General features: G+C 43.4%; 1 protein-coding gene and 1 long non-coding RNA gene across 2 annotated transcripts in view; both read right to left on the reverse strand.

Annotated features, from left to right (window-relative positions):
- The window catches only part of LOC309699097 (uncharacterized protein), a gene marked incomplete at its 5' end in the record, with an annotated part of 58994 nt that overhangs the window by 10986 nt on the left and 22714 nt on the right, over nt 1-25294 (reverse strand). The window lies entirely within an intron of this gene.
- LOC309699652 lies at nt 13102-13982 on the reverse strand. The gene is made up of 3 exons (XR_014274422.1): nt 13819-13982; nt 13573-13621; nt 13102-13470 (listed from the first exon to the last, which is right to left on the reverse strand). It is a non-coding gene; the product is annotated as an uncharacterized lncRNA (long non-coding RNA).

Below are 25294 nucleotides of genomic sequence, written 5' to 3' on the forward strand. Positions count from 1 at the left end.
GTAACTATTGCAGACTCTCTGTAAATCCTATAAACTTCATTTCATGTGTCAAATATCATTGTGATTGTCGGCTATATGGTATATTTAAATGAAACTGCTGATCAAAACAACCAAAGTTTTGTAAAGGAAAATCATAAAATGTATCAGGTTATGAATGATAAGTCTAATTATTATTTATGTGTGTAAGAGTGTTTGCATTTACCCCTCAGCACTCTAAGTCCTTCATTATTGCAATGTGAAAATAATTATAACCACTTACTTTAGTAGAAGTAAGTGGGTTACCTGCCAGGTCTAGCCTATCTTAGAATAGAATAGAATAGAATAGCCTTTATTGTCATTGTACAGAGTACAACGAAATTGGAGTGCCACTCCCTTGGTGCAAGTTTCAATAATAAATATAAATGTAAAATATAAAAAGTACAAAAAAACAATCGTAAGTACTCAAACAATAGTATGTACAATATATACAGGATAGCAGCATTAATATAATGACAGTATGAATAGCAGCATTAATATAATGACAGTGACGGTATGGAATAGGTTCAATTGTTTTTGTGCTTATTTACTACGGTGATAGCTCTGGGAAAGAAGCTATCCCTGAATCTGTTTGTCCTGGTTTTATGTGACCTGTACCGTCGGCCTGACGGTAATAGTTCAAACAGTTGGTTGCTGGGGTGAGAGTGGTCCTTGATGATATTGCCAGCTCTGCTGAGGTACCGAGAGTTTGCAGTGACCTCCAGGCTGGGCAGAGAGCAGCCAGTGATCTTCTGGGCTGTGTTGATGACCCTCTGCAGTACTTTCCTGTCTGCAGCTGAGCACCCTGCATACCATGTTGTTATGCTGTACGTTAGGATGCTCTCTGTGGTGGCTCTGTAAAATGTCACCAGCAGCCTCTCCTCCAGGTTGTTCCTCCTGAGCACTCTCAGAAAGTGGAGACGCTGCTGGGCCTTTTTAACCACCGCTGTAGTATTTGCTGTAGTATCTTGATACATCAAGAGGTGTGCAGCCAATTGTGGAAAAGCTCCCTTTATATCTCCAAGACAAGTGGCTGTCACAGGGGTGCAAATACAAAAGAGATCATCATGCTGCCTTTCCTCCTTTTTCCTACTTCAAAGAATTCATCTGCAGAGAGGCTGAAGAGAGAAATGGTCCCAGTTTTAACTATCCAGATCTTTTCACAAATTCTTACAGAGAAGAAAGGTCAAATCAAGTGAGACCTGTCTCCGTGCACAAGACGAACGATCTATGGCTTCAGAGCCCAAAATAGGAAATCCAGAGAAGCTATGCCCCATGCACCACAAGCCTCATTCTCTTCAAAAATGCAGAGGTTTTCAAAAACTGCTCTTGGAAGAGAGGAAAAGGTTCTTAAAAGAAAACAACATATGTTTTCGCTGCTGCGCCTCTACGACTCATCAAGCCAAATCTTGTGAGGCCATCGTAAAATGCGAGGAATGTGGTAGCGATAAACACATTCCCGCTCTGCACCCTGGACCAGCTTCGCGCTCAGATGCAGTTCCTACTTCCTCGACAGAGAATGGCGGGGAGAGGTCAGACACAGAGGTACAGTGTCACATCCAGATGTACCCAGGTATGTGGGGATGGGTTTCAAGGGAAGTCCTGCTCAAAGATCTGGCTGGTGAATGTGTACCCAAATGGCCACCAAGAGCTATGGCAGAAGATGTATGTCATTTTAGATGACCAAAGTAATGTTTCACTGGCCAGATCTGAGTTTTTTGACATGTTTGGTCTCAAGGGAGCAACCGTGCCATACACACTGAAAACCTGTGCAGGCGTCATAGAAGCATCTGGGAGAAGAGCCCACAGTTTTATGATAGAATCGTTGGATGGGAAAGTTACCATGCCCTTGCCTGCACTTATATCCCGCAATGATATCCCAAACAACAGGTCAGAGATACCCACACCCGAAGCTGCATGTCACCACCATCATCTTAAAAGAGTGACAGATAAGATTCCACTGCTTGACCCAGATGCAGACATTCTTCTTCTATTGGGAAGAGACATTATCAGAGCGCATAAGGTTCGAGACCAGTATAATGGTCCACTAAACGCTCCACATGCACAACGCTTAGACCTAGGGTGGGTCATAGTTGGAGAGGTGTGCATAGGAGGTGCACACAACACGACTACAGTGAGTGCTATGAAAACCTGCATCCTGGAAAATGGCAGACCAAGTCACTTTGCCACGTGTGAAAATAAGATAAAGGTGAAAGAAAATCCTAATGGCAAAGATGAGAAAAAGCGAACCCGACCCAATAGAGACATCCAAAATGCATCGACAGTGACAAATCTTGGAGAAACAGTCTTCAATGCCACAAAAGATGACAACCAGCTAGCACACTCCATTGAGGATTCAGTCTTCCTACAGATCATGGACAAAAATCATGGGTTGCCCCTCTTCCTTTTCGGCACCCACGTAAACATCTGCCAAATAACAGATGCTACGCTCATCACCGTCTGATGTCACTGCGGAAGACTTTAGATAAGACGCCTTAAATGAAAATGCATTTCACAGACTTCATGCAAAATATGTTAGACAAGGGACAGGCTGAACTTGCACCACCACTGCAGGAGGGGGCAGAATGCTGATATTTGCCCACGTTTGGTGTTTACCATCCCAAAAAACCAAACAAGATTAGAGTGGTATTTGATTCCAGTGCTCAGTATGACGGAATCTCACTAAACGAGGTGCTGCTGTCTGGACCAGATCTTAACAACAGTCTCATCGGTGTCCTCCTCAGATTCAGAAAAGAGCCTGTAGCCATAACTGCAGATATTCAGCAGATGTTTTACTGTTTCGTTGTTCGTGAGGACTGCAGGGATTACCTTAGGTTCCTGTGGTACCAGGATAACGATCTGAGTAAGGATGTGGTGGATCGCATGCGTGTTCATGTTTTCGGAAACAGTCCATCACCTGCAGTGGCAATCTTTGATCTGAGGAAAGCAGCAGAGCACCAAGAAGTTGAATATGGCAGTGATGCGAGGCACTTCGTAGAAAGAGACTTCTATGTAGATGACGGCCTCCGGTCTTTTGCTACAACAGCAGAGGCCATTGATGTTCTGCGTTGAACACAGCAGATGTTGGCAGCATCTAACATCACTCTGCACAAAATAGCTCCAAATCGAGCAGAAGTATTGAACGCATTTCCTGCAGATCAAAGAGCAGACAATGTAAAAGACCTTAACCTCTTTGTGGATGACTTACCAGTCCAACGCAGTCTAGGAGTCAGCTGTAACACAATGACTGACACCTTTGGATTCAATATTCCTGAGAATCAAAAGCCATTTACACACCGTGGTGTCCTGTCAACAGTAAACAGTCTGTTTGATCCTTTGGGGTTCATAGCTCCTGTTGCAGTGACAGGGAGGCTGATTCTAAGAGAGCTAACAACCGAGAATGCGGACTGGGACGCAGAACTCCCCGAGGCTAAAAAAGAAAGTTGGAGAAGATGGAATGAATCATTGTCAGCACTAAAAAACCTGGATGTTCCACGAACATATACCTCTTTCTGTTTCCAAAGCACAGCATGCCGAATTATTGATCTTCTGTGATGCCTCTGTCAAAGCAATATCTGCAGTTGCTTATCTTAAGACAACGAATGAACAAGGTCTCCAAGAGGTGGGCTTTGTTTTCGGGAAATCCAAGCTCGCTCCCAACCCAGGCCTCACAATCCCAAGACTGGAATTGTGTGCTGCTGTCATGGCCGTTGAGAGAGCCGATCTAGTAATAAGGGAGCTTGATCTAGATCTCAAGACAGTGAAATTCTACACTGACAGCAGAGTTGTATTGGGATACATACACAACGAGACAAGGAGGTTCTATGTGTATGTGAACAATAGAGTGCAGCGCATCCGGCAGTCAACACGACCTGATCAGTGGAACTACATTCCTTCAGAACTAAATCCAGCTGATCATGGGTAACGTTCTGTTCCAGCCGCCGAGCTTGCCGACACCATGTGGCTAACAGGACCAGCATTCCTAACGAAACAATCAAAGGTAGCTGCCAGTGGCGATAAAGGATCAACATTTGACCTTGTGAACCCAGATGCTGATGCTGAGGTACGTCCTGAGGTAATCTCGCTCGCCACACAAGTTAGTAGAGACAAGCTTGGCTCAAAACGCTGGAAGCGTTTTTCTACCTGGACCACACTCAGTAAGACTGTGGCACGTCTGTGTCATATCGCTCAGTGTTTCTCTCACTCCTCAAAGAACCAAAGGTGTGTTGGATGGCATATGTGCAAAAGTGGCCTGTCAGTCGTTGACATTGTCAGAGCAGAACAGATCATCATAAAATGTGTGCAAGAAGAAATGTATTCAGAAGAACTGAAATGCATCAAAATGAAACATGACCTTCTGAAAACCAGCACTCTGTACAAACTCCAACCCATTCTCGACAGCGAAGGTATGTTAAGAATAGGTGGACGCATTGGTCGAGGACAACTTGAAAGTGGTGAAGTCCATCCGCTAATAATACCAAGCCGCAGCCATGTAGCAAGCTTGCTTGTTTGTCATCATCATCAGGCTGTAAAGCACCAGGGCAGGCATTTCACTGAAGGTGCAATTCGCAACAGTGGTCTGTGGATTGTTGGAGGGAAACGTCTCATCAGCAGTATTATTCACAAGTGTGTTACATGCAGGAAACTAAGAGGAAGAACCGAGCAGCAACAAATGTCAGACCTACCCACAGAGCGCCTTCAAGCTGACCCTCCATTTTCCTATGTTGGCCTTGATGTTTTTGGACCATGGGAAGTGGTGATACGCCGTACCAGAGGTGGTCAAGCTCAAGGCAAAAGGTGGGCTGTCCTTTTCACGTGTATGTCCAAACGAGCCATACATATTGAGGTTATTGAAACAAGGACGTCCTCAAGCTTTATAAATGCGCTCCGAAGGTTTTTCTCCATCAGGGGTCATGCCAAACAGCTTCGCTCGGACTGTGGGACCAATTTCACTGGAGCGTTCAAAGAGCTGAAGATGGATCCTGGCAATAAGAGCGTAGAGGATTACCTTCTTCAACAAAAATGCACTTGGGTTTTCAACCCACCTCACTCCTCTCATATGGGCGGCGCTTGGGAGCACATGATTGGAGTGGCAAGACGGATTTTAGATTCTATGCTTCGTCAGGTTGGACATGTAAAACTCACTCATGAGGTCTTAACCACTTTCATAGCTGAAGTGAGTGCCATTGTCAATGCAAGGCCGTTAATACCAGTTTCTACTGATCCTGAGGCGCCTTTCATTCTAACACCTTCCATATTGCTGACCCAGAAAGGGGGTGTTCCCTCTCCTACTGTAAGTGAGTTTTCAAGAGGGGATCTTCTCAAGAATCAGTGGAAAAGAGTTCAGGCCTTGGCAGATACCTTCTGGGCTAGGTGGCACCGTGAATATTTGAGCACATTACAGAGTCGGCACAAATGGCAATCTCAGAAACCTAATCTCAAAGAAGGAGATATTGTTCTGCTCAAGGACGATCAAACCAAGAGGAATCAGTGGCCTATGGGAATTATTGTCAAGGTTGTTCCCAGCAGAGATGGACTTAGTGGAATACTCCCACTAGGTTTATATCTGGGACTCTCCACCATTTGACCTTAGAACTGAAGAAGCTTCTCGGATGAGAGGTGAAACGTCTTCAAGTAACTTAAAGAAGTCCAGACGCTTTTCTTTGCAAGTGGCATAAAGTGTCATATCTTTAATATGCCAGGTGTCATGGAACGGACATATTATAGTTTTTTAAGAAGTGTTACTACCACCTAGTGGTAACTAAGCAGAATGTCTTTTTTGTAGAGGAAGTGGTCTACAGGAAGTGGTGTGCTCTTTAGCTGCTACAGTGGTAGCATTTGTAATCTGATGGCAATCTCTGCAATCCTGGTGTTAAAGTCCACAATATCGACTTCATCCGTAAGTTCCTATACATTTAATGTGTATTAGTAAGTTTTGACACTGTTTTGAGTTAAATCTAGTGATGGCCCGCTTGAAGCTGATGCTCCGGTGCGTGTGTCACAAAAATCGACACACTGCTTCAGAAGCACTGTGTCGAAGCTTGATTCGTTTGGCCAGAGTCACGTGATCAGTGACGTCCGAAGCTTCATTTAGAACCTAACCGCTTCGGTGTCTGATTCCCTGGTTTATAAGGAAGTGATTTGTGGAGTGTTTTGATGGTGACAGATAACGAACCACTGATAATTCTACAGAGAGATTTGGAGCCAGTGAGGAATAGAGGAGGTTCTGTTGTGTGGGAGGATTTTGAGTTGATTTTGTCGATCGGGTGGGTTTTCCAGCTTTGTGTTCTGGCTGTTTATTTTATCTGAAAACGGGAAAAACTTAAAATGTCAAAAATCTGATTTTCATAGTATAAATATCATTAAATAACTTTAGAAAAACTTCCATTTGACTCTTTACATTTAATGTTATAAAAATATATATCTTATTTTGTAATTAATCTTAAAACGTTAGTCTGCAAAATGTGCAGCAATTTAATTTATTTATTCTCTTTAGCTGATAGTTTGTGGGGCCCATAGACTGTATAACTGCATCTCTACCAGTTTCTCTGCACTGCAGCCTCCTCTGTGCCATGTGAAGGGATTTTCCTTAATGCAGGAGAAATGATCTCCACGAAAAGGAACAGGTTCAGCCATCGCACAGTGGAACAAATTCTCTTCTTAAATAAAAATGAAAAAGGGTTACCTTAAATGCATCATGTTTTTAATTTGCAAGTTCATGAGCATTTTCCTTTTCCAGTTCACAATCAATTCTACCCCCAGGTCAAAAATATGTATAGGAAAATGTCCCTAATATAATATTATTTATAAATATGCCTGTCCGGCAATTAATTGCATAAGTACAAGGAGGCAGGACCTCACAGCAGAAACATACTCCATAATGTGTTGTACATTATTATATGTATATTATATGTAACGTGGTACTTTTCAATTATTGTATTTACCAACATCAAGAAGTCACAAGCAAAGAAAGACCACACCATGGTGCATGTTTAAACAAGAAGAGTTTACTGGTCAAAATTATGTATTAAAGAAATAAACAACGTTTTTTTTCACCCCCAAAAATACATGTTTAAAGCAACACAGCGGTCGTCCAATATCAGACAAAATTCCACTCTGTAGAGTGAGCAATCATAATGAAGCAGTTGGTTTTATTTTGTGGATTCAAGCTGCTCTTCATATTTCTGGCCACCAGATGTCACCAGAGAGGACTGTCTTGAAAAGCTTCGAGTAATGAACCGTTTTTCAATTCAAGCTTCAGAAAGCTTCATTTGGCCATCACTAGTTAAATCATATGGAGGCAGGTAGATGCTTATATTTTTTCAGCAGATGCTTCATCTGTGGTCGTGTGTTTTTCACTAGAGCAATGTTATTCTCCCAGTGTAATGGAACATGTCTTCATTGTGTATTTTGTATTCCTTTTCTTTGTACAGTTTTACAAAAAAGAGAGAGAGAGAATTTATTTTCACCATTAAATCCTGCCAAACGCAACAAGCGGCCTGTTTCTTGGAGGATGAAGTGCTGGGAATAAAGATTGTTAAGCTAGCTGTATAGCTGAAATTACGTTGCCTGCAACAAACTTTAGTGAGGACAGCATACAAAGAGAGCTGATTATTAACTCATCAAAACACAAAACATCATCACCATAAGGGCGACACCTGACAGGTTTTCTATAAGTGCACTATTACAAAAATAATGGGCCCAGTTGTGGACATGTCCATGTATAGAAAAACTCCCTCTGTTGAAAACAGGAAAACAAGCCAAACCTAACTGGCAGAATTAACCAACAATTAATCACTAAAACAAAAAGTTCCACTGTTTCACCTGCAGGTTTTGTTATCAGCCGCAGTGTTCGCACAACACTAATATTGCCCATTAAGCACTTCCTAAACACTTGATGACAATGTATCATCACTAAATTATAACTTTCTTCTCCAGGTCTGCACTACTGCATTTTAGCCACAGACCCACCCACTTTATTTAATCATCCCGTACCATGCTGTCATGTATTTTACCAAGCAATTCTTCTCACACAGATATGTTTCTCTCAGTGCAAGCTTCACTCATACATTCCAACAGGAAACTTTTGTTTTTTGTTTTTTGTTTATGTTTCCACTCTAACCGACTCGGCTACATCTGGTTCACTTGAGAGATCAAATCATCTGTTCCTAATCCAACAACACTCAACTAATTTGCATATCAGTTAATAACTCAATAAGTTGACAGGACAAAAGAAATGCATATTTAACATATTACCACAAAAAGAATTTCTGGGCCCAGTAAGTTCAGTTTTCCAATCAGGTGCTCATGAATGATTGTGTTGAATGCTGAACTGAAGTGCACAAAGGACCATTTACAAAAAGAATAAACAAGTAGCTTAATCAAAAACAAAAAAAGCCTATTTGAAAAGCTCAAGTGGCTGAACAAGTCTACATGTCATCTTCACCATCACCATCTGACAGTCACCCAGGTAGACCCCGATAGCCTCCCTTTATACTCCATTGCCCCTCCCACTACACATAATTTTTATCCATCAAGGCAACTTTCCTCACAAAAAATTATTTTCTCTACTCATTTCCAGACATATTTTTCATAATAATCATATCTGTATTTATGACTGTTTTCAGGCAACTTACAGTGTCTAGTAATAAGGGAAAAACCCAAAGAAAAATAATGCAATCCACATAACCCCTCAAGCACGCGCAAACCCACGATTTAATCCCCGAAACACTGTACCTTTGTCTTGCCCAACTGCTCTTGTAATCGGCGATGAATGGGAGACTGTGCCCAAAGCTTTTCGTTAAAGGTAAGTGGCAGTGTACGCTGGCCGCCCCAGTACTGCTCTGGAATCCCGTGCATGCTTCCATGTCTGCTGTCTGCAGTCCGTGATGGCATAATTCCCTCACACACCTTTAGAAATACATTTCCTTAGAAAACTGGTGACATGTTCAATACTTCTGTTCTTATTAGGACACAAATAAACACATAGTTTAAAACAGCCAACCGTGACCAAAATGTTGTATAAAGTTTCTGCTTTTTCTTGATTCCAGACATCTGTGTACCATTAACACTCAATTTAAAAAACAAATAAACAAACAAACAAACAAACTTGCTCACTGTGACATCAGCAGAGGACATCATTGTTCAGGATGATGAGACATTGGTGTCATGTATACGATGTTTTAGCTTTAGTTGCATGTGTGAGAGGATTTGACTGAGGTACACAGTTATGGCTCCCAGCTCACCGTCTCCCTTTATAAAATCCTGTATTGTAGAAACACCACTGAGCTTTGAGCACCACAAATTCAAAGTGTGGACTGTATCTATACAGGAAATCAAGACTGTTCTGAAGAGATCAGTTTGCTCAGGGTGTAGTCTCTCACTGCTGCCACTAGATGTCACCAAAGTCTTCTTTATGTTTATTGTTCCTTTGCCCTAATCCTCCAGCCGTTCACCCCACACATCTCACATATTTGAATTTATTTATTTCAAATGGACAGCGCATATATCAATGTAAATATGCCAGCTTTAGCCAGAAGGCCACTTTTCATCTGTAGTCCCTGGCAGGTCAGACAAAGATGATACATAAGGAATTTAGCACACCATCAGACAATGTACAACAACGTAGTCTAGTCAACAAATACATAAGATTATAACACAAAGTAATACAATGAAATGCAAAACAACAAATAAACAAAAAACATACAGGATTGCACACAGTAATATGAAACAAGTGATGACAACTCTGATTCCGCTTTCACCAACTTTTTAAATAAATAAATGGTAAATGGCCTGTATTTATATAACCTGCGGCCTCACACTGCTGCAGTCATTTGCAATGTATAAGTGACTTCCTGAATCCCAGGCTTGCAGCCTCAGATTAGAGGCATCAGCTGCTCGGGCCTTGTCAGTCCCTGTATGTCTGAGGAAGCAAAGCTCTCGCCATCACCATTCCTCAACATCGTTGACTGTTTCCCAGCAGGCGGCTCTGCCTTTGTTCTGAAACTGGACGGGCTAACATCTCACCCACTGAGTAAGAGAGACTATGATACATATGTTAACCATGAGTAAAGAGATTTTGATTGATTGATTGAATCTTTATTTTGAACATGTTGAAAAATGTATCGATAGCAATGTTGAATATTGTCACACAATTAAAAAAGAAAATACACATAAAATAATTACACAATAAAAATGGTTTGTTCTTCTGTTATGTAAAAGTGGTCGTTTATTTTATTGTAATTTATTGCAGTTTACTTTTATATGTTTAAAAGATTTGAGGTGTGAAATAAACTGCAATGGAGTTGGGGGGGGGGGGGCGCCAAGACTTTCTTGCAAAACAAAGGGGGACCTAGCAAAACAAGTCTGGGAACCACTGTGCTAATGCAATCATATAATCCATGGTGGATAGATTTCAATTCAGTTCAATTTTATGTATATAGCAAAAAATCTCAACAATCACATCCCATTATGACCTGGTGCTTTGGCAACAGTGGGAAGAAATAACTCATGATTAAATGCAGAGAGCTCAGGGAGGGGCAGGGCCATCTGCCACGACAGGTTTGGGTGAGTAGAGGAAGACTGTCATAGGGCGAGAGGCGGGGTACACCCTGGACAGGTCGCCAGTCTGTCGCACCGCCAACACACAGGGACAGACAACCATTCACACTCACATTCATACCTAGTGACAATTTGGATTATCCAATTAACCTATCCCCACAAGCTGCATGTCTTTGGACGGTGGGAGGAAGCTGGAGTACCCGGAGGGAACCCACGCAAACACGGGGAGAACATGCAAACTCCACACAGAAAGACCCCGGCCTGATGGTGGAACTGAACTCAGGACCTTCTTGCTGTGCGGCAACAGTGCTAACCACCGTGCTGCCGTGCTGCCTGATTAGAGAACATTTTGTTGATAAATCTTCCAGACACGCCTGCAGTACAGGACTCCACCAGTTTAAGACCTGAGGACTTTTTTTTAGAACATGTTGTTGACAGATCGTCAGTATTAAGCTATTAACAAAGGATAAAGGATTATTCTATTATGTCTCAATCATACTTTAGAAACACCTAATGACAGAAATAGCTGATTAAAGGTCAGACAGGACAGGTTTCATGGTGTCGTAGCTGCCAGTGATGTGTCCCTTCTGTTTGACAGATATGTGGCTTTCCTCAATGAGGACTCAGCCACCTCCTAAGGCTCCAGAAAAATGATTGAAGTTGTTTGTTGACTTCAATGCACAAAACAATAAATTCTCGTTCTGAGCGCCTGTTAATGCACAACAGGCTAAACTATGAGTTGCGGCTGAAAGTTTATGCAACGAGAGGCAGCTTCAATAACCACACCTCATATGACTGAGCGTACATCGGGACTGAGGGGGTTCAGGCCTATGTTCCCCTCAGAACTGAGGGGATTGAACTACCAGAAGGCAACATTGCAGACATAGAGGACAGTTACAAGTACCTGGGGATCCCGCAGGCGAATGGGAACCATGAAGAGGCCGCTAGAAAAGCTGCAGCCACCAAGTACCTGCAGAGGGTCAGGCAAGTCCTGAGGAGTCAGCTGAATGGTAAGAACAAGATCCGGGCCATCAACACGTACGCCCTGCCCGTGATCAGGTACCCTGCTGGGGTAATAGGCTGGCCAAAGGAGGAGATAGAAGCCACTGACATAAAGACAAGAAAGCTCCTTACCATGCATGGAGGGTTTCACCCCAAGTCCAGCACCCTGAGGCTGTACGCTAAGCGGAAGGAAGGGGGCCGGGGACTGGTGAGTGTCAGCACCACAGTCCAGGATGAGACAAGGAACATCCAAGAATACATTGGGAAGATGGCCCCAACTGACCGAGTGCTCAGTGAATACCTCAGGCAGCAGAAACCCAAGAAAGAGGAGGGAGACGAGGAACCATCATGGAAGGACAGGCCCCTGAACGGTATGTACCACCGGCAGATAGAGGAGGTGGCTGATATCCAGAAATCCTACCAGTGGCTGGACAAAGCTGGACTGAAAGACAGCACAGAGGCACTAATCATGGCAGCACAAGAACAAGCTCTGAGCACAAGATCCATAGAGGCTGGGGTCTATCACACCAGGCAAGACCCCAGGTGCAGGCTGTGTAAAGATGCCCCAGAGACAATCCAGCACATAACAGCAGGGTGCAAGATGCTAGCAGGCAAGGCATACATGGAACGCCATAACCAAGTGGCCGGCATAGTGTACAGGAACATCTGTGCCGAGTATAACCTGGAAGTCCCGAGGTCAAAATGGGAGATGCCCCCAAGGGTGGTGGAGAATGACCGAGCTAAGATCCTGTGGGACTTCCAGATACAGACGGACAAAATGGTGGTGGCTAACCAACCGGACATAGTGGTGGTAGACAAACAGAAGAAGACGGCCGTAGTGATCGATGTAGCGGTTCCGAATGACAGCAATATCAGGAAGAAGGAACACGAGAAGCTGGAGAAATACCAAGGGCTCAGAGAAGAGCTCGAGAGGATGTGGAGGGTGAAGGTAACGGTGGTCCCCGTGGTAATCGGAGCACTAGGTGCGGTGACTCCCAAGCTAGGCGAGTGGCTCCAGCAGATCCCGGGAACACCATCGGAGATCTCTGTCCAGAAGAGCGCAGTCTTGGGAACAGCTAAGATACTGCGCAGGACCCTCAAGCTCCCAGGCCTCTGGTAGAGGACCCGAGCTTGAAGGATAAACCGCCCACAGGGGCGTGCTGGGTGTTTTTTATATATATACACATATATGCTCAGGAACTTTTACTCCTGCACCATTGCACTGCACAAGACACTTACACATGTGGATTACACAACCCTGCACATTATGTTTCTTCATACCATTTGTTACTCGTACAGCTGCTCTTATTGTTTCTTATATTTCTTCATATATTTCTATATTGTGTATTGTGTATTTTGTTGTACAGGTATTTTATTTTTAACTTTAATTTTTATATTTTTATATGCGATTAATCAGAATACACAGAAATTTCAGTTCACTGTGACTTTCAACAGTAACAGTTTCACAGCAAAAAAACAACAACTAGGGCCCTTAAAATAAAAACAGATATAAAATGCATTGTCCTTAATAATTGAAATTGTCCCTTTGAAAGTATTTGTTAGGTTGCAACCTTATAGTTCAGTTGGTTCCTCAGAGTTTATAGAGGGTCAGTCAAGTCAAAGCACAGATCGGATGAGGGAATGATCTGTAAGGATCTGTCAGTCAGCAAAAAGGTCCAGTGAAGTTTCACACTTAGTGTTTTTATAGTCTTTTTGTCTGTTCACTGTTGCCAGTCGGGGTGACTGGTGGAATCCTACCAGAAACCAGATAAACCATTGGCCGTCTGACTTGTTGTGTAGATCTGGATCCTGGAAATCACACTGGGAGGCTCGCCATCAATTGGAATCACTGGTCTTTTCTCGTGGAGCTCAAAGCTCACTAAAAGACCTGACCTGTATTTAGAAACAGGTTTATAGTCTCTGATCTATCACTTATTTCAGCATTCAAATTAATCATAAACTCAACAACAATAACTGCAATTTGCAATTACTTACATCCTGAAAAATTGTGGTACTCTTCAGTGACTCATGTTAGAACTTCTGTCTAACCAACATAGTTGCAATAGACACACACGTAACACAATTATTAGAGAAATGAAATACAAATGTTAAAGCTTAAGTTTCTTCAGAACATACGTTACACTAAATTCAGCACAAAAGCTGTCAAATTGCATTTGTTGGCATTGCTCAACACAAGATCGCTGATTAATACAATTTTTATCCTTTATCCTTTTTCCTTACCCTGCACCTGTTCTGTTCCTGACAGAAACCTGGATTCGCTCTGGTGAGCTCTCTTCCTTCTCTGAATTCCTTCCTCTCGACTGTTTCAGCTCACCGCGACTTTCAGGGAAGGGTGGAGGCCTAGCCACAGTTTTTAAAAATATATTTAAACTTCGGCGACAGGCTCTCCTTCAGTGTTCATGGCAGGATTTTAACTTCAACTGTAACTCAGATGGACTCAATTTGATATACCTAAAAGGGTTTAATTTACCAACCAAGAATCAATAGAGACCATAGAGAGTGACGACAATGACCTTCAGAGTGACCAAGCAGGCAACCACGAAGCACTGAAGTCCTACAGAATCACCCTCACAATAAACAACACATTCATAATAGATGTTTTCATTATGAAAATCACCATAACAAACAACTTTGATTTCTTGGAGCTATAAAGAGATACTCGAACAATCAAAACAAAAGAGTGAATGAAGACAGTCACCACCCTAAAGTATAGAATATTTCTCTGCATTGGGTGTGTTGCTGCTTAAATACATCATCAGACTGTAATAGACTGTGCTGTCAGTCAGCTTGTTTACCAGGAGAATAAAAAAGAATCGACATGCTTTTGTTAAACATGTTCCTGGTTCTGATCACTGATGTCAGCAGCTGCTGCACGCAATGAATCAAACAAACAAATTTCCCACGCGTGGGACTAACAAAGGTTATCTTATCTGTTATCTTATCTTAAACATCTCTGCGCAATATTTAGCAAAGACTTCCTACAAAACATTTCATGTAAAAGTAACTTATGTTGACTGAACCTTACTGAACCTCAGTCAGTCAATACGGCAGTTATGTGACCCACACTGTAGTGTTGGGGATGAATGCGTGAAATTAACCAGGATTTGTAGTTTCAGATAGAGATATCAAAAAATGTCTTAGGACTGGCTGGTTCTATGATTTAAAAAAGAAAGCTTTCCAGTAAAGTGCCATATTTGTCACATGGCAAAAGACAATTAGTCTTTGTTTGTACATAAATGCTTGTACATAAAAAAAACAATTAATGAAAATAAAAAAGGGATAATTTCATGTTCGTAGTCTTACAATCCCCCAGCAGCGTAAGTCTTGAGCAGTATTGTAGGAATGGGGTCTAAAAGACACGTTGATGGTTTGGAGGAAGTAGTTATTGAAGTTAACTCAGAAAGATCAGTTGGAGAAAAAGACTCTAAATGAATATCAATGTAACTGAAAGTAGCTGTAGATAATGTTACATCTGTGGGATTACAGCCCGTTCGCACTCCCGAGGCATAATATACTGATTTGTCACGTCCCGCGGCGTTCCTAAGGAAAGCGAAAAGTGACCGTTTGCATTCTTATGCTACACGCCGGGTTATGCATGAAATCCAGTAGAATGACGCTCCCACGGTAATACTTGTTCCAGCCATGTATTCCAGGGGTCCAGCATCAGCTGAGGACTGGGACCTAGCCTCTGGGGAAGCCCTGGAGCGGCAAACAGTGCCAATGGCGGCTGAACCATGAAAAGCACCTTGAGTAGGACTTAGGCTTTCTCCCTGCATGGAGTGAACGAGTGGAACCGGTAATGCTGGAGCCAGAGCTACTGGGGCCTGCGCTACAGGCGGCACTGGAGCTACTGGGGCCTGCGCTACAGGCGGCACTGGAGCTACTGGGGCCTGCGCTACAGGCGGCACTGGAGCTACTGGGGCCTGCGCTACAGGCGGCACTGGAGCTACTGGGGCCTGCGCTACAGGCGGCACTGGAGACTGAGCTGAGGGTGGCACTGGAGACTGGGCTGAGAGTGGCTGCGGGGGAGCTAACTGGGCTGAGAGTGGCTGCGGGGGAGCTAACTGGGCTGAGAGTGGCTGCGGGGGAGCTAACTGGGCTGAGAGTGGCTGCTGAGCAGGCGACACTGGGAGCTGAGCTGCTGGAGACACAGGTGACACTGGTGTACTGGGGTGAAGGCAACGAGGATGCAGTCCCTCTCTTAAGGGAGGATGGAATGATTTAGTGATAAAGCTTGATGTGAACAGATGCTGATGCTGAGAATACCAGGCAGCGAGGGCTTCCAGGAGGGTAGCTGACTCTACCTTGCCTGGACCGCCCATGCCAAACAGTTCGAAGCAAATCCTGGCTCTCAGAGCTGTTATTAATTGTTTTAATCCGTTAATGTCCAAAAAACCAGCTGTGCAGAGGGTGGAAGACAAAAAGTTGTCGAAAAAGACCACCTGAAGGAGTCTCTTGGGGGTGTCCTCAGCGTGGATTACCTCCCGGCAGTAATTCCACAACTGCGCGAGATACTGAGACCGTGAGTCCACAGGATCCATTTGATGGTTGCGTCGTTCTGTCATGGTTGGCTGTGTGGCAGGCGGGCAAGCAGGAGTGGTGGATCCAAAATGCAGGACTCAGACACAGAAATTCAACTTAAAGCGCAGCTTTAATGCTGGAAAACCTCTTACTAACTAAACTCACCAAAAGACAAACAAAAACGCTGGTGGACTAAAACACTGAAGCACAAAACACTGAACTGGAAACAAAACACTGGCAACACGGAGGCAAAACACACACAGCTTGTTGAGGGTACGACGCAACACTGACTCAGAGAAACACAGGGACTAAATACACTGGGAAGTAACAAGGAGAATGAGACACAGAAGGAGAGCACAGCTGGGGGAAATTAGAACTGACGAGACAAGCAAAGCAGGACACATTCACATAAGACACGGACCTTCAAAGTAAAACAGGAAGGATCACACAGAGACGCGAACTCGACACAGTGGAGACAGCAACTAAGAAACACAGAGACATAAACCATAAGGCAGAGGACTCTAAGAACCGAGAGACACAGAGGGGAAATCAAACATGCAGACACAGACTTACACAGAACAGAGGGGACATAGAGAAACATGAAGGGCAAGGGATCGAAACTAGAAACTCACACCAAGTACAATAATACAAAAATCACAAAGAACTAAAACGCTGGGTCAGGAGACCCAGGACCCTGACACCTTCAGTGTTCATGGCAGGATTTTAACTTCAACTGTAACTCAGATGGACTCAATTTGATATACCTAAAAGGGTTTAATTTACCAACCAAGAATCAATAGAGACCATAGAGAGTGACGACAATGACCTTCAGAGTGACCAAGCAGGCAACCACGAAGCACTGAAGTCCTACAGAATCACCCTCACAATAAACAACACATTCATAATAGATGTTTTCATTATGAAAATCACCATAACAAACAACTTTGATTTCTTGGAGCTATAAAGAGATACTCGAACAATCAAAACAAAAGAGTGAATGAAGACAGTCACCACCCTAAAGTATAGAATATTTCTCTGCATTGGGTGTGTTGCTGCTTAAATACATCATCAGACTGTAATAGACTGTGCTGTCAGTCAGCTTGTTTACCAGGAGAATAAAAAAGAATCGACATGCTTTTGTTAAACATGTTCCTGGTTCTGATCACTGATGTCAGCAGCTGCTGCACGCAATGAATCAAACAAACAAATTTCCCACGCGTGGGACTAACAAAGGTTATCTTATCTGTTATCTTATCTTAAACATCTCTGCGCAATATTTAGCAAAGACTTCCTACAAAACATTTCATGTAAAAGTAACTTATGTTGACTGAACCTTACTGAACCTCAGTCAGTCAATACGGCAGTTATGTGACCCACACTGTAGTGTTGGGGATGAATGCGTGAAATTAACCAGGATTTGTAGTTTCAGATAGAGATATCAAAAAATGTCTTAGGACTGGCTGGTTCTATGATTTAAAAAAGAAAGCTTTCCAGTAAAGTGCCATATTTGTCACATGGCAAAAGACAATTAGTCTTTGTTTGTACATAAATGTTTGTACATAAAAAAAACAATTAATGAAAATAAAAAAGGGATAATTTCATGTTCGTAGTCTTACAATCCCCCAGCAGCGTAAGTCTTGAGCAGTATTGTAGGAATGGGGTCTAAAAGACACGTTGATGGTTTGGAGGAAGTAGTTATTGAAGTTAACTCAGAAAGATCAGTTGGAGAAAAAGACTCTAAATGAATATCAATGTAACTGAAAGTAGCTGTACATAATGTTACATCTGTGGGATTACAGCCCGTTCGCACTCCCGAGGCATAATATACTGATTTGTCACGTCCCGCGGCGTTCCTAAGGAAAGCGAAAAGTGACCGTTTGCATTCTTATGCTACACGCCGGGTTATGCATGAAATCCAGTAGAATGACGCTCCCACGGTAATACTTGTTCCAGCCATGTATTCCAGCCCTAACCATAACCTTATCCCTAACCTCAACCAGCACTTTAATAATGTTAAATAGTGTTTCCAAAGCGATTTAAGTAAAACAAATATACACGTGTAGATTCATTCCAAACGGTTCTCATGTTTCCTCATTTTTCTGATCTCATCATATAGGGACGTGTCGGGTGCCTGGAAGTGTAATATACAGACGATTTGCCAGCTAGCGTAAAATGTTACGCTTTGGGAGTGAGAACGTGTTGGAGATGACTATGAGTAGATTAAGAAGTAAAATTATTAACAAGATGATCGACCTCTGTTGGAGTAGCGTTCAGGTAGCTGCTCTGCTCTGTGGTTGGCACAGGGCATTGGAGATGATAACAGTGGGTGGATTATATTCTTAAACTTAGTTACAGCGCTTTCAGAAAGACATCTACTGTGATCAAGTCTACTCTCCACTGCTGTGTAATCAATTATTATAAATGTAAATGTTATCAGGAAATGATCAGACAGGAGAGGGTTTTCAGGAAACACTGTTATACTGCCTGTATTTATCATTAATGTACCAGAGGCCTTCAAGATGGCAGAAGGTAAAGAGCCATCTCCAACCTTCCTTTCAAATCAAGGAAATGGAAACGGAAATCAAATCCTTGAAGGAGAAGTTGTCAAACAGCTGACAGATCATCTGCAGAGGAATGGCTTATTGGAAGAGTTTCCGTCAGGTTTCAGAGCTCATCATGTCAAAGAGAGTCAGGATTAAATGAGACAGATATCATTTATGCAGGCTCTCAAATGAGTTATGATCTGATATGGATGAGGACTCAGGTTTCGTTTTAAAGCTGGGAAAACCAAAATGTCCTTTGACTGTGGTCAGAGTGAAAGGATTACTCTCCTGCTGCATATTGAAGGTTTGTGTGAGAACAGTGAGCTGTCTGGAGCACAGAATGTGAAGACCAGCACAACAATGATACAGAGCAATGCCTGTGTGTTTGTACTGCACATCAGAGCCAACGACAGGCTGTCATGTGACTGAGGAGCGGTAAGACACTGCATACAAGACACTGAGTTGAACATGTTTCTCTGTATCCACATTAAAATGCATCTATTTACTCAGAAAAGAGTGTCTTTTTAAAAATCTGGCTGATTTCTGCATGGTTACATAATCCTTCCTTATGAAACCATCCTATCTGATGACTTCATAATGAAATCAACCCAGGCTGGTTCCAGAGAGCAAAGCTGACTGTTGAATAAAGGCAAACATTTGATGCATTTCCACTCACATTGTAGGGACTGACAGTTAACAAAGGAGAGCACAATAGAGGAAATGACACACCTGCTAGTTTGGGAGTTTCTCTCTAGAAGTATGTATGTATAATACATCACATTTACAATACAGTATATCTGCCAAGTCATACTCTGAGTTCCTCTGCATGAAAACAAAAAAGAAAGGAAAACAGAATCTAAGAATGGCTGGAATCCTTTCATTCACATTAAATAATGTGAAAATAAGTACGATGCATCCCAGTTTACTGAGGAGTGAGAAATACATCCACACACTTATTGGAAAAAAAACAGCAGAGAAAAGTGAGATGGGCCGTTATATGTGAGGAGCAGCACAGCTATGCTAACCTTCATGTTGAGACGTTACATAACTCCCGGTGCAGACGGCTCCCTGTTATAGTGTTTCCTCACTTGGCTCATGCGAGCCCAGCCCAATTTTTACTCTTTAAGTGTGCGCGTGTGTGTGTGTGTGGGGGGGGGGGGGGGGGGATATGTGTGTATTCACATCATTTATGTTAATGAGAGTGTGGGGAGTGAGTTGGAGGGTGGGGTGGGCTGCTTTTAACTATGTAAAGCACTTTGTGCTACATTTTTTTTTGTATGAAAAGTGCTTTATAAATAAAGATTGATTGATTGATTGATAACTGTGTGACAGCTGAACAAAAAAATCATTGAAGTGAATCCAAAGAAAGAAAAACGGATTTATCAGCCACAAAGGGGGTGACTTTATATTTCAAGTTTACTGGCCTGCATTAAGAGCTATATGTGTACCTGAGTTTAAGAACATGCAGCTTCTGGTCTGAATGAAACCACTGCACCTGTATTTGGAAAAACCAGTCTGGGTTGTGCCTCTTATCTGGACCCCTCCCTGTCAAGCTATGTCATCCACCTCTAGTTGGTTGGGGAGACACACCCAGACTGGCAGTATATGTATGCACTCTAACCTGGAACATACTGGCTCAGTTCCCTGAAGCTACTCCACCATCTGCCTACCTTTCTAGCTCCATTCAGAGTAAGGGTCTGCCACATTAATGCCACTCCTAACCAAATAACATTAAACATTTATAAGGGAACTTTTGTTCATATCTTCTCAAGAAGACATCGCAGATGAAGGTCAAATGTACCTGAATGAACTTGTCTATCGATCTCTCAGTCAGGATCACACACTTACTGTCACAATCCTGGGTCTTATGACCCAGCGGTCTCAGTTTCTTGTGTTTTGTCATTTTGTATTATGATTTGAGTCCACCTTGTTAGTTTAGTCCTGGTCCCGAGGTTGTCATGTTTGGCTTTTGGTTGTTAGATATCCCCATGTCTTTGCTCCTTATCTTCCTCTGTGTACCTGTGTTCATATATCTCTGAGTATTTTCAGTTCTGTGTCCTCCCTGTCTTTTTATGCGTAATTGTCCTCATCTGTGCTCCCTGTGTATTCCCATGTCCCTTATTACCTTCTGTGTATTTATGTGATAATCTCCCTCTGTTTCGTGTCGCGTCATCCTTCAGTTTTGTGCGTATTTCCCTGTGATTTCCCTGTGCCTCCTGGTGAGTTAGTTTTAGTTCTCCCCAGTGTAGTTTTGTATCGCCCTTTGCCTTTCTGTTAATAAAGCTGTGTTTTGAGTTTATCTACACGTGTTGTGAGTCTTGCATTTGGGTCCTCACCTCCCTGCACACACCCAGTCCCTGAAACTAACATAACTCAGTTCATTTAAACATTTCACATTTTCACGTCCTTCAGTTTTTAATCGCTGCACTTACAGGATGTGAGCTGGACAACATTAATAATCTTAATGAGGTACATGTGACATTGGCGACACAGCTACTGAGATGAAGCTCATTTTGCAGCAGAGGTGGTTGTAGTTACAGTAGCTGTAGTTGGAGCAGCTGCGGTTGGAGCAGCTGTGTCTGAGAGCTGCATGAAGCTGTAGTGAAGAGAAACTGTTTGATCAACTGAGCTTTTGGTACCACATATACACTGCAGTCTAAAGTCTTAGACATATGAAGTTACATCATAATTTAATAGAACTTGTTACTTGTAAGCTGTCCATCACAGTGAAAGCAAGTGTGATGTTTTATAAGCCAGCGACATGAGATAACATCAGCATTCATATAAATATGTGCAGGTGAAGTAATGGTAGATATTGTCCTGGTTAAAGGTGTGTGCAGACACAGCTTGAATGCAAGTGTCTCTCTGCTTTTGTCCTCCTGAAACAGCCAACAACACTGACTGTTGCAGTGCTGTTTCACACATGCTCTGTGACATTTTTCTGCTGCTACATTTTACCGCTGTGACTGTGAACAGGTTTGTAGAAAAAGTATTATTAAGAGAAACCATTCTCATCATAAAACAGTCAGGGGACACTCATTAATCAATCCAAAGAGACTTTATTTATGATAGTTTTGAAAAGTGCAATGATAAGATCAGTGTTGAGATTGTAGACATCACAATATTGTTAATATTAGTCCCCTGATCACACGCTTGGATGATACACATACAAACAACATCTCAGGGAGGAAAACATCAAACATGTCTGATCTGAACCCCCCCCTAAAACTACAAAAAAAAAGAATTCAAATATGCTTTACAACCTGGTTACTTAATAATTTCAAAACTTCACATGTACTTTGGTTTATTACTTCATTTTCAGGATGTGAACTTAAAAAGGTTACAAATATGAGCTGAGTACATGTGACATCAGAACCAGAACTAATGTAAGGAAGCTGATGTTGTTCACCATGGCAGAGGAAGTGGTTCTTGCAGTAGTTCTGGTTGTTGTTGGGGTTGTTGTTCTGGTGGTTGCTGAGGTTTTTCTGGTGGTTGTACTTGTTGTTGGGGTAGTTGAGGTTGTTGTTGGGGTGGTTGCTGAGGTTGTTCTGGTGGTTGTACTTGTTGTTGGGGTAGTTGAGGTTGTTGTTGGGGTGGTTGCTGATGTTTTTGTAGTGGTTGTACTTGTTGTTGGGGCAGTTGAGGTTGTTGTTGGGGTCGTTGCTGATGTCGTTGTAGTGGTTGTAGTTTTTGGGGTAGTTGTGCTTGTTGTTGGGGTAGTTGCTGAGGTTTTTGTAGTGGTTGTACTTGTGGTTGGGATACTTGAGGTTGTTGTAGGGGTAGTTGTTGATGTTGTTGTAGTTGCTGTGGTTGTGGTTGTTGTTGGGGTAGTTGCTGATGTCGTTGTAGTGGTTGTAGTTGTTGTTGGGGTAGTTGTGCTTGTTCTTTGGGTAGTTGCTGATGTTTTTGTAGTGGTTGTACTTGTTGTTGGGGTAGTTGAGGTTGTTGTTGGGGTCGTTGCTGATGTCGTTGTAGTGGTTGTAGTTGTTGGGGTAGTTGTGCTTGTTGTTGGGGTAGTTGCTGAGGTTTTTGTAGTGGTTGTACTTGTTGTTGGGATACTTGAGGTTGTTGTAGGGGTAGTTGTAGATGTTGTTGTACTGGCTGTGGTTGTGGTTGTTGTTGGGGTAGTTGCTGATGTCGTTGTAGTGGTTGTAGTTGTTGGGGTAGTTGTGCTTGTTCTTGGGGTAGTTGCTGAGGTTTTTGTAGTGGTTGTACTTGTTGTTGGGGTAGTTGAGGTTGTTGTTGGTGCAGCTGTTGTAGTTGTGGTTGAGGTTGTTGTCACCACAGCTGTAGTTGTTGTTGTTGGCGCAGCAGTTGTGGTTGTTGTTGGGGCAGCTGTACTTGTTGTTGTTGGGGCGGCTGTTGTGGTTGTTGTTGGGGCAGCTGTAGTTGTTGTTGATGGGATGGCTGTTGTGGTTGTTGTTGGGGCAGCTGTAGTTGTTGTTGTTGGGGCAACAGTTGTTGTTGTTGTTGGGGCGATTGTTGTGGTTGTTGTTGGAGCTGCAGTTGTGGTTGTTGGAGCAGCAGTTGTGGTTGTTGTTTGTGCAGCTGTAGTTGTTGTTGTTGTTGGGGCAGCTGTTGTGGTTGTTGTTGGGGCGGCAGTTGTGGTTGTTGTTGGGGCGGCAGTTGTTGTTGTTGTTGGGGCAGCTGTAGTTGTTGTTGGGGCAGCTGTAGTTGTTGTTGTTGGGGCGGTTGTTGTGGTTGTTGTTGGAGCTGCAGTTGTGGTTGTTGGAGCAGCAGTTGTGGTTGTTGTTGGTGCAGCAGTAGTTGTGGTTGGTGCAGCAGTAGTTGTTGTTGTTGTTGGGGCGGCTGTTGTGGTTGTTGTTGGGGCAGCTGTAGTTGTTGTTGTTGGCGCAGCAGTTGTGGTTGTTGTTGGGGCAGCTGTAGTTGTTGTTGTTGGGATGGCTGTTGTGGTTGTTGTTGGGGCAGCTGTAGTTGTTGTTGTTGGGGCAGCAGTTGTTGTTGTTGTTGGGGCAGCTGTAGTTGTTGTTGGGGCAGCTGTAGTTGTTGTTGTTGGGGCGGTTGTTGTGGTTGTTGTTGGAGCTGCAGTTGTGGTTGTTGGAGCAGCAGTTGTGGTTGTTGTTGGGGCAGCTGTACTTGTTGTTGTTGGGGCGGCTGTTGTGGTTGTTGTTGGGCCTGGCGTTGTAGTTGTTGGCGCAGCAGTTGTGGTTGTTGTTGGGGCAGCTGTAGTTGTTGTTGTTGGAGCTGCAGTTGTGGTTGTTGGAGCAGCAGTTGTGGTTGTTGTTGGAGCAGGTGTAGTTGTTGTTGTTGGGCTCGCTGTTGTGGTTGTGGTTGTTTGAGAAGCTGTGGTTGTCACTGTAGTTGTAATTGTTGTTGGTGAAACAGTTGTGGTTGTTGTGGTTGTTGTTGGTGAAGCTGTACTAGTTGTTGTTGGTACAGCAGTTGTTGTGGTTGTTGTTGGGGCAGCAGTAGCTGTTGTTGTTGGGGCGGCTGTGGTGGTTGTTGTTGGGGCGGCTGTGGTGGTTGTTGTTGGGGCAGCTGTAGTGGTTGTTGTTTGGGCAGCAGTTGTGGTTGTTGTTGGAGCAGTTGTAGTTGTTGTTGGAGCAGCTGTGGTTGTTTTTGGAGCAGCTGTAGTTGTTGTTGGAGCAGCTGTAGTTGTTGTTGGAGCAGCTGTGGTTGTTGTCGGATCAGCTGTGGTTGTTGTTGGATCAGCTGTGGTTGTCGTCGCTTCAGCTGTGGTTGTTGTTTGAACAGCTGTCGTTGTTGCTTCAGTTGCGGTTGTTGTCGTGGCAGGTGTGGCTGTTGTTGGAACAGTAGTGGTTGTTGTTTGAGCAGCTGTAGTCGTTGTCGCTTCAGCTGTGGTTGTTGTCGCTGCAGCTGTGGTTGTTGTTTCAGCAGCTCTTGTTGTTGTCGCTGCAACTGTAGTTGTTGTTGGAGCAGCTGTGGTTGAGGGTGTTGTTGTTGTTGGGGAAGCTGTGGTTGGTGTTGGAGCAGCTGTGTTTGTTGTGGGTGTAATTGTGGTAGTTGTTGGGGAGACAGTTGTGGTTGTTGTTGGAACAGATGTAGTTGTTGTTGGAACAGCTGCAGTTGTGGCCACAGTTGTGGTTGTTGTAGAAGCAGCTGTGGTTGTTGTTGGAGCAGCTGCAGTTGTGGCCAAAGTTGTGGTTGTTGTTGGGGCAGCTGTAGTTGTTGTTGTTGGGATGGCTGTTGTGGTTGTTGTTGGGGCGGCAGTTGTTGTTGTTGTTGGGGCAGCTGTAGTTGTTGTTGGGGCAGCTGTGGTTGTTGTCGCTGCAACTGTGGTTGTTGGTGGAGCAGCTGTAGTTGTTGTGGCTGCAGTTGTGGTTGTTGTTGGAGCAGCTGTGGTTGTTGTCGCTGCAACTGTGGTTGTTGTTGGAGAAGCTGTGGTTGTTGTTGGAGCAGTTGTAGTTGTTGTCGCTGCAACTGTGGTTGTTGTTGGAGCAGCAGTTGTGGTTGTTGTTGGAGCAGCTGTGGTTGTTGTCGCTGCAACTGTGGTTGTTGTTGGAGCAGCTGTGGTTGTTGTTGGAGCAGTTGTAGTTGTTGTCGCGGCAGCTGTGGTTGTTGTTGGAGGAGCTGTGGTTGTTGTTGGAGCAGCTGTAGTTGTTGTTGGAGCAGTTGTAGTTGTTGTCGCTGCAACTGTGGTTGTTGTTGGA

The sequence above is a fragment of the Aulonocara stuartgranti genome (assembly GCF_965226115.1).
Source record: "Aulonocara stuartgranti genome assembly, chromosome: 22".
NCBI lineage: Eukaryota > Metazoa > Chordata > Actinopteri > Cichliformes > Cichlidae > Aulonocara > Aulonocara stuartgranti.